The sequence below is a fragment of the Filicampus tigris genome, chromosome 4 (genome assembly GCF_054856515.1).
Source record: "Filicampus tigris isolate MCC_2025a chromosome 4, RoL_Ftig_1.0, whole genome shotgun sequence".
Taxonomy (NCBI): domain Eukaryota; kingdom Metazoa; phylum Chordata; class Actinopteri; order Syngnathiformes; family Syngnathidae; genus Filicampus; species Filicampus tigris.
Window position 1 is genome coordinate 7,197,649 of NC_141220.1, and position 14,278 is coordinate 7,211,926.

The following is a 14,278-nucleotide window of genomic DNA, read 5'->3' on the forward strand; positions in this document are numbered from 1 at the left end:
TGCTCACTCTCAGAAAAGTATTTGTGTGTAACTTTGCTGCTATTATCATATCATCCATGTTATCAAAACATGCCGAGGGATCGAGTATTTCACTATATCATGGGTTTCTCTTTTTGCGGGGGTGGACTGGAATGTAACCCAGGGGCGGAGCCATGGGTGGGCCTGGGTGTGCACAGGCCCACCCACATTGACAGACTGCCCACCCAGTGGGATTCATGAAAAAAACAACAACTTTTAAATGGTTAGTAAATTATTTTTGAATTTGTGTTTTGTTGTGTTTTTTATTTGATTGAATATTAAAAATGGCATAATTGTGGTTGTCTAAGGAATATCTGAACTTCATATTATTTAGTTTGTCGTTTTATTTGAATATGCGATGTGTCGGGACAGGAGGGTTGTGCTCAGTGAGAGAAATATTCAGGCCCACCTTGATTTTTCCGGGCCCACCCATTAGCTACGTTCTGGCTCCGCCTCTGATGTAACCCACAGAATTGAGAGGGGATTACCGTAATGGGAATACGTTTCCCCCCAAAAATAAGAAAATACCTCAATCAGAGAATGCTGAACCACTAATACGCAGGTGTCCACTGTGCCAGGTCAGACAAAACATTCTAGCCTCAATCACTATATTCTCCTAAGATCGCACACAACCAATCAGGTGTGAGATATCACAAAGGATAGCTCTTCACATTCTCCTGAAAAAATTGTAAAAAATTGAAGGGGAAAAAAAGAAGTACAGTAAATGAATCTACGAATGCAGAAACATGAATTTGCAGGAGTCTGCTGTACAATTATACTTGAACTCTGCAACATGCAGTGATTTGCTGCAAAGACAACAGACCTTTTGCGATTAAAACGTGTATTTTTGTGTATTTTGTGTATTTCTTTTAGAAGCGCACTGTTTTTTGAAGTGCATCATTTTCTGACAGTTGAAATGTGAAAGTACAATTCTATCTTTAACCCTTGGACGTGTCTTTTCAAAAGGTGAAAGAAAAGCTCTGTGATCTCTGCTCAGCTTGGCCAATCACTGAGGGGAAGCAGAGAGAAAACAAGTGGACCTTCCACCTCTCGCTAGAGGAGCATCGTGTGCACGGCAGCGTGAGGTGAAGGCTCGCCGCGGGGGGAGGAGGCATGGAAGGTGAGCGCAGTCAAACCCAGCGGGTAGGCTGCAGAATGGCTCTGTGTTGCTTGAGGCAAAGAAAGGTGAGACGGTGTGGCGGCTAGGGCTCCCTAGAGGCAACGTTACGAATGACGGTACGAAGCGAGAGAAGCAATAGAGGAGATGCCAGAAGGGGAGGAGAAGGAAGAGAGCAGTCTTTTCTTTGTAAGGGTGGTGGAATTAGCGGGATGTGCGAGAAATGGGGGGAGTGATAGTGAGAGAAAAGAAAGGTGCTACATGAGGACTGCAGCTGAGACATCTGGAGATGGTGAAAGGAAGACAAAGAGGAAGAGGAAGTGGGAGAGAGAGAGAGAAAAAAAACAAAAAAACAGCACCGGCAAAGAATGACAGAACATTCTCACAGGCTCCTCTGGGATGTGCCCAGGGTTGCACTCGATAACACGCCGACGGGCTCTTGTCAATATGCATTTACGGGGCTACTTGTACGGAACAGCTGACTGAACACGATGAGGGGCCGTCTGTCAATATTCATTTTCTTGTAAATACTGTAAGGGGAAATCAGAGCAGAAATCACTTTTGTTTTCATGGGCTTGACTGATTTCAGCTGACTTGTGCGCTGCATTTCTCAAATTATCTCATATACGAAGTTATACAGTGTAATTTTAATATTCCAATAAGAAATATTGAACAGCGAATAGTGTTACTGTACCCTGCACACTGAGCTATTCTGGTCATTTATGTACTGTAAATGTAGAGCATATACGCAGAAAATGCATAGCCCTTGGGCCCTTTGAAACTCACACATTGACAACTTAGCCAATCGAATGGTTTATTCAGAGAATCTGTGTGACTGGAGTCAAAAGGAAGCAAGTTGAGTGTGTAATGCTTTAAAATAAGAACCCAGTCAAGAAAAAGGTGTTAAAATGGTTCAGTTTTCATCTTCAGCCTCTTACAATAATGGCCTAAGTCATATTTTGACCCAAAAAGATGCCTTAAAAATCTCCTAAAGATGCTGCCTACTTCTGCTAAAACCGGCTATGTCCTTCGTTCAACATATGAAATTATTAACAAATATAATTTACGGTAATCCAAATTTGCTTCAGTTATTCATGTTTTCTGAAAAAAAAAAAAAAAAAAAAAAAGAGCAAATGACTTTTGGCCATTACTTTAGGAGGGTGAGGATATTCTGATGGGTTTAGTATTAACTTATTGTTCTATTTTTTTCCATTTTCAGGAACTTTCGAATGCACTCCTAAAATATGCGTTGCTCTATTTAATTTATTTAAATTATTATAGACCTATTTACAGACTGTCTGCTCATCCATCAAAATGGTAGCAAATTGCAATGGGCCACAATCACGCACAAATTGCTCATGCAAAAAAACCTAAATGAGCAATGATTTCACTTGACATTTTTGTGGCAATGTAGAGATGTGTCATTGAGGTTTGCTAAAACTTTACTTAAAAAGAAAAAGAACTGAAACTGAAAGTAAGCAGACATATGTAAATCAGTGTGATTTTGCATACATTTTTGATTTTCAAGTGTATAACTACCATCCTGTATTTTGGAGGAGGATTTTTTTTTTTCTCATAAAACACATACTATTCATACAAAATAAGGAGAAAAAAATGGAGCAATGGGTAAAAGCCAGTAGCCTGCATCCCTAAATTGAAACTATCAGGGACATGAAGACAATATTTTTGCATGCCTGCTGCTTTTCACCACTGGTGACAAGCACCTCCGTTATATTTGCAACAAAGGTTCCTAGCAACCGTTGTCAAGGAAAGACATCATGGAGATGCACACCTGTTTGATCTGCTGCGACCCTCTGTGATAAGTGACCTCAGTAACCATGCCGACCGCAATATGGAATGGATGCATAGGGCGCTATTGACAGGACTTGGAATATCAAACACACAGACATACTGACTACACACACAGCCACACTCACACATACACACAATCCGGGATCACAAAACAAATGCAAGTGAGCGGTGCAGACATGCTTCACACTTGCAGGCGCACACTCACACGTGGATCAAATAGCAAAAAAAAAAAAGTCTGACAGTCATTGAAAATAAACCTGCAATACATTCACATGGCGCGCTCCGATATAGTTTGAGAACGAACGCAAAAGCCGTGTGGGGGAGAAGGAGGCACCAGATGGCCAACATGCTGAGAGTTACTCACAGCGAGCATGTGGACGAGGAAATCGCAATGGAAGTCCGCCATGACCTGTCAATGGCAAAAGAGGAGTTGTCATAAATAGACCCAAAGCGGTCTTGCGAAATATATACTTTTGTCTGTAGCCATGATAAAGGTACACATTATCTTCAGTTTGGTGCATTGTCCCCCACGTGTGAGTAATTAGATCACTTTCAGCTTGGGTAAATCCTCACCGCGCAATACTTTGGTGTTTCAAATATTTTGTTGTCCCAACAACTTCATCAAAAAAATATATACATATCACCAACCCTTTAAAAATTGGGACGTGTAGTTATCGCCTTAAGAATGCAATTAAGAATTGCAATATATATTATGTATGATCTAAATTGTGCATAGGTGTGGAGGTACAGAAATGCTGAGAAATTTGCAAGTGGCATTCAAGATTCTAAACTCGTCATATGCGCAGTTCACATAGTGTAGAACCGCACTGCATCATACCGAGAAGTGTTCTTTATATTTTGCCACCATCAAAAAGTGAGAAACTCTCTGGGTATGACGCGGCGCACTTCGACGCTATTAAAAACTAGACCCACAGTGGTAAACATCATTGTAAAGACAGAAAGGTCGATACAGCCAGATTTTCCAGGTACTGCATTCAATTAAATGAGTCAATATTCAAACACATTGCCCTAATTTAACTATAAAATCATCAAAATAGGAACAGAGAAATTCTACACGAAACAACACCGACATGCTGGAAAGAGTGGTCAATTCATTTTCACCAACATTGCTTTTTACTTTTAAATACATGCAATTCCCATTAGGAAGCTTGTTGCTGTACCAACCCCCCTCGTCTTCAAGTCCTCCTTTCTTCTCTCTCATTCTCAGGTGACCCCTCTCCATCCAAGGGCCCCTACCAAGCCCCCTTGAGCCTTCCCATCTACTTTCAATCAGGCCACATCAAACAATGGGTTAAGGTTGCCCTCCAAGCAGGTGAGGGAAAGGGAACGAGGAAGAATAACGTGAGCAGACAAAAGGTGAAGGTGCGGCGGAAAGGAGGGGCGCACATGGCGAACTGAGAGGTCAGGAAATATTATTCTTCGGAGTCATACAGCAAAGGTTAAATTGCATTACATTCAAATGTGCACATTAATCTCTGGAAACTTTGCATTGGGCCCGGAGGCCGGGCCATTAATATAGTATACAGGTAGGCAATATTATTGTCTGTAAATAAACTTGGATCACAATACTTGGGCCAGCCGCACATCGGGCGAAGGGACCGAACCCGAGTGAACTGTCGCGTGGTGTGCGGGGTTCAGAAACCACTTTTCATGAGCGAAAGAGAGAAGCTTCCGCAACAAAACTCTAGACGCCAAATCGAGCACATCCACACCTAAGCAGTATATTATATATATACATATATATATATAGAGAGAGAGAGATTTTTTTTAAAAAATATAACTTATCTATATTTTTAATTTCAGATGTACTGTACTCGTGAATGAAAAATGAAAAAGAAAAGAGTGGAGAGTCCCAGTCGTGGAAATGCCTGAGATCAGTCGAGTCACTAACCTTTCAAATATCCTCACTCTCACTTTGTCCTCGTCCGTTTCCTCTGTTTGGATAATTATACGGCAACTACAGCAGCCAGGCCAATCGCCTTCTTCCTTGAACATCGTGTCATGTCATTTATGTCAAGAAAAAATAAAATTGAGGTCAAATGATTCATCAATTTGTCCAAAACTAATCGATTATCAAAATTAATCAAGAATTGTTTTTGATCATCGCTGAATCGTTTGCATTTCTTTTAAATGTCAAATTGCCTCAATGCTGAGGATTTCAGCTTCTCAGCAGTAAATATCCAATTTCTGTATTCCTCCATGAAAGCAGACTTATTATCTTTGTGTTCAATCAAAATAAAATATTTGCTTTTACTTTGGAAAACAATGATCAACGTTTTTTGCCTATTTTGGGACATTTTACAGACCAAACCACTGACTGAATCATAATTCATTTTTTGTTTGTGCATTTTCTCCACTGTCATTTTTTAAATATAATGTACTGTTTTTCAATAAAAGGATGCGAATTCAAATGTTTTGTTTTAATCCAATTAATCAATTAATTGACAAAATAATTGATAGACTAATCGTTTATTAAAGTAACCATTAGTTGGAGTCCAAAAAAAGAATGATACAGGACAGTGTGTGTCACACCAGAAAGAAAAAAAAAATTCCCGATAAAAAAAAACGGGGTCCAAGTACATTCGTTGCCGGGAGTCGGTTTTATGTGCAACAGTCAATTGACTATTATGTGGCAGGAAGTCAGCGACTTTTTTTTTCATGATTGACCAATTTAGTCAGTTTCCGCCGTGTTTCTTGGTGTGCGGCGGGCCTTACTGAGCTGCGTTGTTTTTAGCTCTTGTTGATATTATTTTAAATTGACCTGTTCTCGCAGTCGTAAGAACTCTGCCTAGCAGGGCAACCGACAAGTGTGACCAGGAAAAAATATCCAGTCTAGATTGATGCATCTGGTAGATGGCTACATATTTTTTTCTGATGAGATTTTGTGGGTGTGTTTATTTATTAACATATTTGTATGGATGTTGGCGGCAAAACATTTTTCATACATCAACTCCTCGGACTTGTATAAAGGCACAGAGAAAGTTTGATTTAAAAAAAATGTCGTAAAAATGTGTTGTTGTTTTTTCTGCTATACTTTTTACTCCTATACTAAATTGTTGTTTTCTGAATACCAAATTTCCAAGCAGGACTTGCAAAAGTATCACCTTATTTTGTGTACGGTGCCAATTCGGCCACACAAGAACATCTTGTTTTCATAGGCGTAGAAAAGGGCTTTTTGAAGTCGCATTGAAAACAAAAAAAAGCACGACGCTATATTAACCATGGCGGGAAGGTGAAGTAGAAGAGCTTCCATCCTTCCCGCCTCAGCTGTGTTGGCCCTTCAGATGAGAAGTAGCCGAGGGGACGCAATGGGACGCGGGGGAGGCGGCAACGCCAAGTTAGAGAAGAAGACAGGGTGCAGGGTGAGGAGAAGGGGGGACAGAAGGTTCAAGGAGCCTATGCGTACGTCTGTGTGTGGGGGCGGGCGGGGGATGATGGCAGCGTCCCCCACCAGCACTGTCACAAGCACACGCTCGGCTACTTCTTCTGCGGCTGATTGTGATTGTTGTTCAAACAAGGCCGACAGCTGCCACAAACATGTCGGCCTCGGTGTGGCACAAATCTCACATGCTCACTTCACGTGCACGCACACACAAAGACAAGCGAGGGTGCTAACGTGTCACTCTTGGCTGTCACACTTTATGGCACCCTGTTATCTTTTTGTTCTGCTTCTCGGTCCCTGATAAGACGGCGGCCGCTGTGATTGCCCTCTGCTCTCCCGTAAGTGTGACAGCTCAATCATTCCTCAAATCAACATGTTCCCTCATCACGAATGAATAAGAAATAGGAAACGTGTGTTGTACGCTGACTGAGAGATTGCGAGATGCTGGTCCAAACTCTTCCACCACCAATAGACTGACTGGCCACAAAAATATAATTGTTCTAATATGCATGATAATAAAGTGCAGTTTTACACTACTGCAACCAGAATAATAAACTTATTGCTCAACTACTACCTTCCTGCTGGTATCCGTTAAAAGTGAGCGAGGTTCTCTTTATTTGCTACAGCTCTCATATTGGATATCGGTATATTGTATAAATGATTTCCATTCTTCAAACGGCTGTTGGTAACACCATTCCAATTAACAGCAATTACAATGGCTTTCAATTGTCAAATCAGGATTCTTAAATGCGCGTGTGCTAAAAGGCTTTCATGTGGACGTTATTAAAGCAAAATGAAAATCACGTCACCGTAAAGCAAATACATTTGAGCTGGATTGTGATGCATGTGGTTTTTCCTGATGCCTCACCAAGCAATCAATTAATCATGAAAATAATCTGCAGATTAATCTGTAATAACCATCACCTGCAGCGTTAATCACTTTTTCATTCTCGCGTTCACATTTGCTCCCTCCAGTGCGCTGTCTTTACAGGCTGCAGCCTTTCTAATCAGTATGCCATGCATCTGCAAGCACAAAAACAACCATCCAACAAAAACGCACCAATCGCTCCAGCGTGCCTATGGAAGGTGTTTTTTGAAAAAACAACTTTTTTTTTTTTCAGAAAATAAAATAAAATCTATCACTGTTGAAGTAAAAAAAAAAAAAAATAGTTTCAAGCCACTCCTCTAAAACTGATAATGACTCAGGGCAAGAAAGAAAGTGAAATACATCTGAAATTTAAATTGAACCGGCATGACATTTTTCTTTAGCTTGTCAAAAAAGAAGGCTTTTGCTGCCACTCTTTTGCTCACCCTCCTGCGTTTTTCCCCCCCCCCCACTATTGCTGTCCGCCACAGCAGTTGTACATTATGCAATGGTAACTAGGCAGCATCTAATTGCTATAATTGGAAGAATGTACTGCACGGCCTGTTTGAACACCTGTTAGCACAGAATGTCTCTCAGGATTGCACATTGTAGGTGCTGTGTCACACCATTTGGTGCATGCATATGTGTGTGGATAATACAGTACTGCGTGCCGTATACGCAGCACGTGTGTTGGGTGTGGCCTATTTAAGCCTCACAATGGTGCCCGTGCACATGTTGAGGAGGTTTGGGGGTTATTATTATCATGTAAATAGGAACAAGTGTCACAGAACAAGTTTCCATTTTAACACATTTGACCCTTCCAGAAGGTGACAGCCGGTCACTGACACGTCCCCACTTGCTATTCACACCCACTGATTTGGGTCTTTGTCAAAATAAATAATATGCATGGTACATCTTCACACCTCTCAAGCTGTCATCACTTGCCTGCAATCACTGCAAGTCTTCCGATTGACTACCACTATACTCAATGAACACGTATGAATGACTTGGCTTGGCAGCAGAAGCTGTCAGTGTGTTTTGAAAATCGAGTGTATTTTGTTTCCATTCACTCTCTTGTTCCTGTGAGACATCTGGCCAGATGAAAGGAGCTGTCCTCCCAACTGGTGCTGAAATGTCAATTCACACACTCATCCTGTCGCCGGGGTAAACATGCACCGCCGCGTCTGACTTTCATAAAAGCTGTAATTTCATCACGGCGTTCCGGACTAAAATAGACATTCATTTTCACGGTTTCCAGCAGGGTTCAATCATAACCATTACACCCATATGTGAGATTCTCTGCAGTTACATTCGTGCAGCATTTTCCTTCTGCACACGTTCTGTCAGTCTATCTGATTTTTGTTCATGCTTTATTTGATATCAACATTATTATTAAAAAAAAAAAAAAAAGAGTGGAAAAAAATAATGATATATTGAGCGGGTGTCATGTGACCCCAGGGTGCCCAAAGAGGCTACTGCTAATCCATTGTAGGTCGTCAGCAGGTTGCACTCTGCTTGGGTCTGCAGGCAAGCTTTTCTCAAATCTAATCACTCTGCTGCCGTAATTGCTAATTGAGGTGCCCACCCTTAGTGAGATCAATACAGCCTCTAAGTACCATTGGGACGTAAGTGTCACGCTTATGCATGTGTTTGCAGTGCGCCGTCGACTTTGAGTTGCTCCAAATACCTGTTGATATCTTGTTCGGTGCACCGCCTCCTCGTCTTTATCGCGTCTAAAACGAGGGAGAAACTGCAGTCAAACAAAGACAAACATCATAAATACCATCGTATATTATCTACATATCGATTGCTATACATGAAAAATGATGGATTTTTTTTTTTAAGTTCTGTTCCAACAAGCGGCTGTTTGCTTTTCTCTTTCTCCGCGTTTGTTTCCCGAGGCGCTTGCACGTCCATTGCGCAACAAGTCTCACCTGATGATTGACAGCCCAAAAGCCGCCGCAGTCTCCCCCGCTGGGCCTCGATGGAGCGACGGAGAGCCGTCAGAAGACCAACCTGCGAACCATGCCTGCTCCTTTAAAAAGCTTCCCGCGGTCCAATGGGAGGTCTGTCAGCTTTAGCGGGACCTGACGTCACTGCCAATGCCACGTCCTGCACACCAGCGCCCCCACCCCCCCCACCTCCCACCACCAACCCGCACCCCAATTGGTTTGAAATATCAGAGAAATTATCTTGGCATTATTATCTCAAGAAAAAGGGCGAAGAGGCGTTAAAAGAGAGGAGCAAAATACAATATTTCTTTCAGGCGGGTTTAGTTTTAAAGGTCTTTTTTGTCTTTAAAAAAAAAAATTTTTTTTTAGATATACCATCAATATTATATCATTTGTGAATAAGAACAACATCGTTTGTTCACCACACATGCACCACATCGCATCATATCCGCTACTGGGGATGTGATTTAAATCAGTTTTGCTGCAACTTTTTTGGAGCCAAGGCACATGGGCTATTTTACATTAGAAAAAGCTCACCTCATATCATGTCGCAAAATAAATACAATAATGATTTGATGATAATCTTATTTCAATTTCAAATTTACTTCACCTGTTTAACTGAACCAAAAGCTATACCTGTTTTATAAATGGCATTTGGTGGATACTTTTACACAGGTTAGTTGTACCTTCTACCATCAAGCAAATACTGTAGAAGAGCATTTAATTATTGTTCCTGTCATTATATATTGTTGGCATAAATAGATGGACAAAGATACGTCCCACCTGATGATCACTTGTAGTACAACACACAGAACAGTTGTTTGGAATCACTGATTTACATTCAGTAAATAATCCTACTCTATGTATGTGTACTTGTCAGAAGATGCACAGCAGATACGTCATTACTCGTTTGAACTAGGTAAGCTCACTGGGAGTAGTGTCCGTAGGAGTAAACTGTCTTTACCATATGGTTCATTGATCCCCCTCCATGGGACACTTATGTACTGCCATAACAGTGACATATATTATATACAGTATACTGCCCAGTGGTAGGAGGTATTCAAGTACAAATCCTTGTTACGGCACTTAAGTAGATCTTTCATTAATTGTGCGGGTCTTGACGTCCCCTAGCGCCAACACTAACATGCTGAATGAGGTGTTCTGTTGTCTTATCAGCGATTAATTGTACATTATGCTCCGCAATGCAATTACAGCGGAAGTCAACGCAAACATATTTTTTTTCAAGAATATGTTCCATGCAAGCCCACTATAGTCGAATCAGGGCATTCTGATAAATATTGCGTTTGTGGAATAAGTGTTAATCCACTCATTTTAGCCATCTCCGGGGGCAGCCATTTTGTCTTCTGTCGACTGGAAATTAGATGGAAAAGAATATGTTCTATGCAGGCCCCCTAGTTCAAACAAGGCATTCTGATTCATATTGTGTTTGTGGAATATGAGTTAAGTTGTAAAATCCATCCATTTTTTACCATCTCAGGGATCGGCCATTTTATTACTTCTGTCGACTGAAAATGACATCACAGATGCTGAGGGCTCAAATAACGACCAATCACGTCTCAGATTCAGAAAACAGGTCAGCCGTGATTGGTCGTTGTGAGCAGTTTAGATGTCATTTTCAGTTGACAGAAGACAAAATGGCTGCCCCCAGAGATGGCTAAAACGAGTCCATTTTGCATCTTAATTTATATTCCACAAACGCAAAATTAATCAGAATGCCGTGTTTCAACTAGTGGGCCCGCTGGGAACATATTTTTGAAAAAAACATGTTTGGGTTGACTTCCGCTTTAAAAGAAACATGTTGTATTTTATTGAAATTAACTACATACTGTACGTAGAATGGCCTATTTTTCACTCAAAAACTGCCTTTATATATTTTTTGATCAGGAAAATGAAACTAGCTTGTATGTTCAATTTTCATCAATTTGTTTTGGTGAAATCAGTAAACAAGTGACTAATATTGAAACATCCCTTTTTCCTCTGCAACATGGCTATGCTCCCTCCCTCTCACATATTTTGGCGTGACATCAGCGGAGGACCCGAACAAAATTTATACAGTCTAAATCACTGTATAAACGTGACTTATAATTTCAAAAGCGGCACTCAAACAGCACCAAAATTCATGTGGACATCTCTACTCATACCCACTTCAACCTCTGAAAATGTCACAATGATAAGCCTCTCCATAAGCACTATAAGAGAATGAGGAAATTAGCAAATGAGCAGTTTACATTTGTTCTCTCACACAGGCCTGTTTTTCTTTGATAATAATGATAAATGACATTTATATGATGCCCTTCAAGACACTCAGGGACGCTTTTGCGTTGAAAAAGGAAAAAAAAAAAGAACAGACCACAAGGAGTAGCAGCGTTGACGGCAGCAACGGGAAGCCCTAGCCCTGGCTGGAAGGAAGCATGTGTTTGTCCTGCTAGCCTCGGCTGCATTAGCGGCTGGCAGCTCACTGTTGCCGGAGACGGGAATTGGTCAGTCTCCGTGCCGCGAGCCTAAGCGGGGGTAGCAGCTGGAAGTTCACTTCCAACGGGCTGCCACAGAGTGCAAGGGAAATTAGGTCCATAGCCCCCGGTATCAAGACAATGATGTCCGCATAAGGGGGTTTCCAACTATAGCAGCGCATGAGGACCAGCACCAAAAAAAAAAAAAAAAAAAAAAAAAAAGCCGATAAGAAGGCATTGCTCGGTGGAGTCATGTTCAAGTAAGCCATTTTCTTCCAAACTCCAACCAAAACGCTTCATTTTCCAAGTCACAATCATTGAAATGACCTCTGCAAATTAAATTCCTCTGCTTGGTCCAACCCCTTTGTTTTGTTTTGCTTAATTATTCAACTTTCATGAAAAAATGACACAATAGTGGCAAACATGAGGCTGACATGGCCGCCATCTTTGTGACACAGAAACCCGAAGGAGACAAACTTAGCGAACGTAGTTCCTCGGCTGGTGTTGAATGCCGTTTTGCTTATTGTGTGTAGGCAAGTTTTTCTGAGATTTGTATTCTTTGACCCCTTAGTGCTCTACCCTCTCATCAACTTCAACAGAGATACGCAGAATACTTGAAACCGCGTCCTCGACTTCTGCCTCATTGTCTCAATAGGCCCCTCCCTCTGTCTTGAAATGGTCCAAATGTCTATAAAACAATACGGCTCAGTCAGTCCGCCAATAACAAGCCTTGCTCCAAAAGGGGGCGGGACAATTTATTATAAATCTTATCACCAAAAAAGCCCTTATATCTCTACAGAGTCTTGGGGGGGCATTTTAGTACTGATATCATTTTTACATGCAAAACTATTAAATAAGTGCCAATGTTAATCTCATCCAAGTGTCACTTTAATATGGCAATATCACGATACTGCCGATATTATGACGTCCCTAGTTCCTACCTCAGATTGTATTTGTGTTTGCACATTAAGGACTACAGTAATGTTTTTCTTTCAATTCCTCAATTAAAAAAACAAAACAAAAAAAACATTCAAGCGACACAGTTTTCTTCATGTTTTTAGAGGGTAATAGCTCGTAGCAACATATTGAACAGATTTTAGAACAGTGAATTCCCTTCAAAATTTTGAATTATGAATTCAACTCAAATGTTTGTTTGTGTGTGTGCCCTGCGATTGGCTGGAGACCGATTCAGGTGTTGCCCGAAGACTGCTGGGATAGGCTCCAGCAGACCCGCGACCAGGCCCCCCTTTTCCTACTCATAGGCATTCGTCAGACATTCACCTTTACTTTTCTTGCTTTTCTTGTTGTCAGGGCTAACCATCAAATATAGGCCAATCCCTCCCCAACTCAAAAACCCTGAACCAAAACATTTCCAACTGTTGGTGTAGGTAGCAAAATCACGTCAGACTTCATTGTATACTTTTCTTATTGCAAGGGAATTTTGTTTGAACATGTTCAAAATTCCCTTGCGATAAGATGAATCCATACAAGTGTTGGCAAATATCTAGCAAACATTTTGCGAACATTTGCAACATTGAACAAACTCTGGCTCGGGAACAATCGAAATAAATAAGATAAAATAAAACACTTTCTGTACATGAGGATTGGACGAAAATTGTCATAGTATATGGTACGCGTGTGTGATTGGTCCGCGAATGCCTTGATGACATGATTGACAGACAAATAAACAAATGACAGAATAATGTGGAATTGAATTCCTTCCGGTGGGCCCCCTAGGGCGGGCTTCGTGTACTGCAGCTCTGTCCTCAACCCTCGTGAGGATAAGCGATTTGGATAATAGACGGATGGATGATTTCATCGAATTCATTTTAAAATTTGTGAATAGAACTTTGAACTAGTTCCCTTAAAAAAATGAACTTTTCCAATACTACAAATAGGTAACCAATAGCATTCGGCTTGCGTCAATCCCACGTGGGTTCATATAAAAAGGAGGCGTTTTTAAAACTGCTGAATACTGTCGCAAAACAAGCCTAAAATCACTACTGAGTCACTTTGTGGGAGTATTTTGACTGCTGACATCAATTTTATGTACAGACCTATAGTATAAGTGTCAATGTTTAGCCAATTAAAGAGTCACTTTAATATGTTGATGAATTTGTGTGAGTGCAGTCAACTAACGTCCTTGATACTCCCCGAGCAGTATGTAGTGATACTACAACCGTGCTTTGAGCTGTACACAAATACAAAACAATTTTGAATTTTACATAAACTCTTCTCACTTAGCAAAGAGCAGAAACTGCCAGTGTGCCCCCCGTGTGATGGACAGACTGACATGAAAATTAAGTGTATTTTCAGAAGTAGATGTGCAATTTGAAAGCTCTTTGTGCACCATTGTACGAGGCAAACTAGCAAACCATTGTGGGAAGTGCTATTGTGTTTTGGGATGTCTATTCTGTTGTTGTTCTCTACCCCACTTTTGAAAAGCGAATGCTTTGCATGCAGCTAGACATCTGTGGAGAGGTTTGATTTTCAGTTTTGCTAAAAAAAAAAATGATTGTAACGTGTATTCCTTTCACATACATCTAGGTCAAGGACAATAACAGTGAGGGCAGTAAATACGAGGAGCAATGAGGCCATTTTTATTGTACATTTCAAGGGTTACCCATGAACTGTAGTGGC

At 40.9% G+C, this 14,278-nt stretch overlaps 1 long non-coding RNA gene across 1 annotated transcript in view; it reads right to left on the bottom strand.

Moving 5' to 3' along the window:
* The window catches only part of LOC147148346 (uncharacterized), a 29,368-nt gene extending 20,125 nt beyond the window's left edge, over positions 1–9,243 (bottom strand). The window contains exons 1-2 of the long non-coding RNA XR_015086673.1: positions 9,150–9,243; positions 8,903–8,948 (exon numbers count right to left, since the gene is read on the bottom strand). This is a non-coding gene — a long non-coding RNA (uncharacterized LOC147148346). The remainder of the gene's footprint in view (positions 1–8,902; positions 8,949–9,149) is intronic.
* Positions 9,244–14,278: the final 5,035 nt, after the last annotated feature.